This window comes from Vidua macroura, chromosome 18 (genome assembly GCF_024509145.1).
Source record: "Vidua macroura isolate BioBank_ID:100142 chromosome 18, ASM2450914v1, whole genome shotgun sequence".
NCBI classification, from domain to species: Eukaryota; Metazoa; Chordata; class Aves; order Passeriformes; family Viduidae; genus Vidua; species Vidua macroura.
Window position 1 is genome coordinate 14,121,082 of NC_071588.1, and position 6,000 is coordinate 14,127,081.

At 50.9% G+C, this 6,000-nt stretch overlaps 1 long non-coding RNA gene across 1 annotated transcript; it reads left to right on the plus strand.

Annotated features, from left to right (window-relative positions):
• The first annotated feature begins 590 nt into the window (after positions 1–590).
• LOC128816450 (uncharacterized) lies at positions 591–3,757 on the plus strand. Its single transcript, XR_008439911.1, has 3 exons — positions 591–648; positions 1,391–1,439; positions 3,307–3,757. It is a non-coding gene; the product is annotated as an uncharacterized LOC128816450 (long non-coding RNA).
• Positions 3,758–6,000: the final 2,243 nt, after the last annotated feature.

Below are 6,000 nucleotides of genomic sequence, written 5' to 3' on the forward strand. Positions count from 1 at the left end.
GCCTCTGCTTCAACGGTTCCTTGCAAGAAAACTTCTGCCCTTGACTGCACAGCCCTGCCCTGCCTTCCCCTGGGAAGTCCTGGAAGAGGAGTTGGGTGGGGCAGAAGCAGAAAGGGAAAGGAGCAGGGGGGAGAGGATGTGCAAATGGAGCAGCCCAGGGGACAGAACAGGAGCAGGCAGGGCCTTGGGCAGGAGAAGGAATGCTCAGATGGGACATGAAGGCACTTTGACAGAGGATCAGCCCTGACGTCACCTGGCACTTTCAGTTTCTTAGGAAGTGACAGAGCCAGAGCCTTGGATCTTCTGGAATGGCTGGGACAGATGCTATGGCACAGCAGCAGACCATGGCTGACAGCCCCGGCCAGTTCTGCATTTTCATCAGGACTTTGCAGGACAGAATGTCCACAGTGCTGGTGTCTCTGTGCAAGAGCTCCAGGCACTGGGCTTCTCCCAGGCCCCCCAAACAGGAACACCGCACTACAACAGCACGCAGATGGAGGACCTGCAGCACTGTGAAATCACCTCCAGCTGCTTTTTGTGCAGTATACCAACATGTAGGGTGGGCTGGGGAAGATGAGTGAAAGGGGCGAGGAGGAGTGGGTGCAGATCGGGGTGGTTCCTGAAGAGGGACCCTGGCCAGGAGAATAGGTAGGAGGGAAGGAACCAGGTGGCTGTGGCTGTGTGTGCACCAAGAAGGTGTGAGAAGATAAGGAATCATCAGGTCAGGTCATGCCCTGGTCCTCACTGACAGCCTGGTGAGCAGGGCTGCTGGAGCTGCACAGTCATGGGGGAGGACATGGAAGTCACAGCACATTTGAGAGTATACAAAAGGACTTGTGCAGCTAATGGGATCAGGAAGGCTGGGTGAAGATTCCTGGAGGATGGCTTCTTCTCACAAACATGGGGCATTAAGTCTTCATGTTGTTCCGGACACAGACTGAGGACATGGTGACCGGCCCTCACACACCTCTGACAGATGCTTCTCGAGGAGCACAGGGGGAAGGTCTCACCTGAAGCTAAGGTGCCTGAGGAAGGAGCACTGCAGGGCTGGGGGAAGGCAGGACTGCAGCACAGGGGTCACTGTGGATGGGGGTCCAGCGCTACACACTGCCACAGTAGCATCACATCAGCTGGCAGGACCTGCCCTCGATCCCAGGAGAGGGACAGACCCTGATGGTGGGCCAGGCAGGCTCAGTGCCCATGCCAGCCTGGTTCCATCCTGCAGGAGCAAGGAGCAGGGCCAGAACCACATGAGCCGGGGATGCTGCTCATGTTCTCAGGCTTCTCCTCCTGCCTCCAGCAGGTCAGGCTTTTGCCAGTCCTGGCAAGGCACTGTCACACCCACACACAGAGCAGGCAACCTGGGACTGATTCTGGCTGTCACCTGCAGGGTCAGATGTGCCTTAAGAACCTGTTACCCACAGCAATTCTTCCTCCAGGTGAGTCTCGTCGCTTTCACTGCACTAATTCAGCACACATTGCACCATTTTTTAAGTTCCTAGAAAGGCAGATTCCACTTGCTCTCATCCCTGATTTGTTCTCACTAAACATTTCAACTGCCTGTGGCCACTTTCCTCCCTGCTGCTACACCCAGGCAGAGTGGAATCAACACAGGCTTTACTTAAAAAAAAAAAAGTGAGCAACCAACATTTTGGGAAACAGCTCTCTTGGGAAACAGAAACTTCCCCATCTGGAACTTCCAACAGAGAAATATAACTTAAGAATCAGTGAGTGAAACACAGCTTGGAGCTCCAGGAACTGGTTCTGCATGACCATCCCAGTAGCTCTCCTGCCCAGGGGATGCAGGGATGAACCAATGCCTTCCCTCTAGTGGCACTGGCCCAAGTGGGTCATATGCCTGCACACAGAGATCTATATTAAAAAGATGGTGAGTCTCAGGCATGGCTAGTGCTTGTTTCAGGTCTCAGGGTAGAGTCAATGATTTTTTCACTGATGTCAGTGATGTTCAGAAGGCTCTGATCTTCAATGCCAAGTTGTGTAGTGCTTCCCAGCACACCCCTGCAAGCAGCACCCAGTGTAAAACACCCCATTCAGACCCAAACAGGCTACATGTGTGTTGGAGGATCTTCCAGAAGTATATCTTCCAGAGATAACCTAACACTTTCTGAGGTACCTCACCTGATAAGAGCTGTCAGCTTCCTTCCAGAAGCCAGTCACCCCTCCCTCCTGCAGAGCCACCTCCCTGGTGCAGGTGACCTCCAGTACTCCATCACAGGCCTCAGCTTTGGGCAGAGGTCAGCAGGGACCGTCATCTATAGATATACCTGAAACAGGCACCTGAGCAAGGCTGACCAGGTACCCACCAGATCCCTCTTCCACTTGGAAGTGCAACCTGGGGTCGTGCAGATGGTGCATCTCCCCCACATCATCCACCTCACAGGTACAGCAGCCACGGGATTGGGAGTGGGAGTCCCAATCCACCATGTTTCAGCCTGTCAACCTCCCAGGACCTCTCCAGCTCCTTGGAGACCTCTCTCCAGACAGGTCCAAATTCTCCCTTTCCTCCAAAGTCCCCTGCTCTTCCCTGTGTTCCTCTGCTTTTCTTTAGCATCCTTCATCCCTCTGTCACTTCCCAAGCTCCAGCTCCACACCACCAGCCTCTCCTTGCCCCCACACTCCTCCCAGCTACTATGGTGACCTGTGGACACTATCACAGCCCAGCAGGTCAGACCTGGGTTCACTGGGAGAGTTTCCAGCCCTTTTCACCTCTGACAGCTGTGGATGGCAATGGCTGTCCCTGCTCTACTCCACCAGGACAGGAGCTGGCGAGCTGTGCCCGCCCACCACCTGAACCACTCTGGGGTTGGATGCAAGAGATCAGAGCTAGCCTATTCTATTATATCTGATTATATTAGCCTGCCAGGTTAATAGCAAAGTGTGCTCCAGAAGTAACCCAGGAGACTGATCATCAGCAGAGCCTCTGACCCAGTCATCACTAGGGATGTCATCTCTGGATGTGATCAAACACCAGGGGGACTCACACAGTACCCGCCTGCATCCCAGTATGTGGTGTGTGAGCTTTGCAAGCAGGACACTGCATGGTGAAGTCTGGTAATTTTCATGGTCCCATGTTGCCACCTTCAGGTCTGCCAGTTTCTGAGCCCTCAGGAAGGCTGCCAAAGGCCTGCAATGCCCTCTGAACCCCAAAGCCCAGGATACACATGGCACCTAAAGTAGAACATTTCATTGTGTGTGGACATGTTCCCTTTCTGCTGCTAAAGCCCCAAAGAGAAGGGGAAGCCTGATATAAACCTATAGAAACCTTGTTGCCTGTTTATCTTGCAGAAGATAAACATGAGCCCATATTCCATGGACCACTTTAAATCTGGGAAGATGACGCTGGAGAGGCTGCCCTGACTGACAGCTTGCTTTGTGGTCCTGGAGAATCCACCTTCTCACTGCCCAGAGTGCTTTGGAGACGATTATGTTCAACCTTAAATTCACTCCCCATGAGCTCCTTGGTGGTGCAATTCCAGCTTTTCACCTCTACCTGATCCCAGGTGACAACTCAGTGGAAATAAGACATAAGCCCTGGCACAGGGTGCCCAGAGAAGCTGTGTCTGCCCCATCCCTGGAAGTATCCAAGGCCAGGTCAGATGGGACTTGGAGCCCCCTGGCCTAGTGGAAGATATCACTGCTGATGGCAGGGGTGTGGACTAGATGACCTTTAAAAGTCCGTTCCAACACAAACCATTCTATGATTCTGTGATTTCTTTTGCTGCTGAAGGACAGTCAGGTTTACCAGCACCCAAATCCTGACCTTTTAATGCAGAATCCACAGTGCAAAGCAGCAATAAGTCCTCTGAACCATCCAGTCTCAGCCCTGCCCTGCATGGCTGACTCAGATGCCAGCAGAGGACAACCAGTGTCACACCTGGTGAGACGTTACTAGAAGAAGAGACCTTGGTTCACAATCCAGTGCTGATGCCTCAGACCTGTCTGTCCCCCTGACAGAGCCTCTGCTGCTCCAGAGGCTGCCTGCAAAGACCTGTTCTCATGCACAAGCCACAGCAAACTGCAGATGTTGACGTGAACCCAACATCAAACCTTTCCCTCATTTCTCTCCAGCCTATTTACCCCAAATGAACAAAATCCACTCAAAGAGCAAACAGGCAACCTGACTCCACAGGACCCAGGTGACAGACCCACAAAAAATAGCAAAGACACACAGGTCCCTGCATCTTCAGGGGAAGTCTGACTCAATAGCAGCTGCTTCACATTCAGAAGAAAACCAGCAAGATATTTTTAAATTCCATTTTTCACATCCATAAAGTCAGTTCCTTTTTGGACCATTTGAATGCCATCACTGATCCAAATCTCCTGCTGCTGGACATGCCAGTCAGGGCAGGACAGTCTGTTCTGGCAGCAAGGATCTACAAAGAGATTTTTGGGTCAAGCTCAGGTAAAATTTAGACTTTCCTAAGCAGAGATGGCAAGTTTGGGAAGCTCAAAAGGAGCTTCAGGGAAGTGGTGACATGGTCCTCACCTCTCTGTGGATTTCTGGGTTGAAATGAGGCCTCTCCCTCACTGATTATATTTTATTTATTCCTTCTCTGAAACACACGGAGACCACATTGCTACATGTCCTGGTTCCTGCCATGACAGGGTTAATTTTTGCAGCAGCCACAAGGGGCATGGCCAGCATGAAGGTTATTCTGTACCACCTCATATTATGCACAGGGTAGGGGAAGGGGTCTCTTCTGGTGGCGTAGTGTGAAGCCTGTCATCAGGGTAACATCAGCTTCCACATGGTGAGCACTCACATGTGAATTGTTCCCATCTTGTACACTCTGCTATTAATTCTGTTCCTGTTACTGTTCTGTTTCTTATTTCAATGCTGTTTCCAGTAAATTATTCTTATCTCAGCCTGTGATTTTTACCTTTTGTGCCTCCAATTCTCCTCTCCAGCCACCCAAAGGGTGGTGCATAATTTGGAATGTTTCAGTGCCAACACTAAATTGGGGAATACCATTCTTAAACTGCAACACTGTAGAAACAGACTATGAGTGTGTCTCTGCTCCTGGAAGGGTTGAAGATCCTCAGTGCAACAAGGATATGTTATTAAAAGGAGGAAAATGGGAAGAGAGAGGAAACATAGCTGACTGCAAGGTGACAAGAGAGGCAGTGAAGGTGATAGGGAAGATGTGTACTAATTTCTTTACAAACTATTTGATGGGTGAAAGTACTGGTGTTAATATCTTTTAAATTAGTCTTAATGTCTCCATCAGCTTCAAGTTGCAGGTTTGTTACAGAACCCAGAGTTGGGTTAGGGTTAGGTTTGACTCCTGAAATAGACAAATGGGTCCACACAAGCTGGAGCTGCTGAACTTCAGGGGAAAATGACAGGTTCAAGGGGGGATATGTGGTAGGTGGTTCAGGAAGGCTGTACCTTCCTAGTACCTCAGCCAATGGGGAAGGGAAGAGGGCAACATGCAGCCAAGAGTTTAGGATAAAAGGAGGCTGCATCCTCCAAAACGTGGAGAGAGAAAACCCCATGGGCATGTACCCCAGTTGCCTCTCTCCCTTTATTCAAATAAAGTTGCAAGACTCCTCTGTCTCCTTTATGAACACTGGCTTCTCATAGCATGATTTTCCATGCAAGATGAGGGACTTGTCCAGGGTCCTTTCACCATCTGGACCTGGCACATGGGAAGAGGAGCTGGAGGCGTGCCTCACCCAGTTTTTAGGTGACCAAATCCCTCCAGCACTGGCCTACAGCGGGCAATTGATGGGGCACCCAAGACTGTTCAGGTTACAGACAAGAGGCAGACCAGGGGGGTCCGTGAAGAGTCCACAGGAAAAGACCACTGGAGATCTCACCAGTGAGTACAGTGGGAACCTCAGGGTGTAAAACATGGCAGGATGCCCAGAGGGGGCAGTAAAGGAAAATCGAGAAGAAAAGGGATGATGATCCCAAAATGCCTCTGAAGGATCCTTTGGGAGAATGTTGAGATGGTTTGCACATTCTCCCAGAGGTAG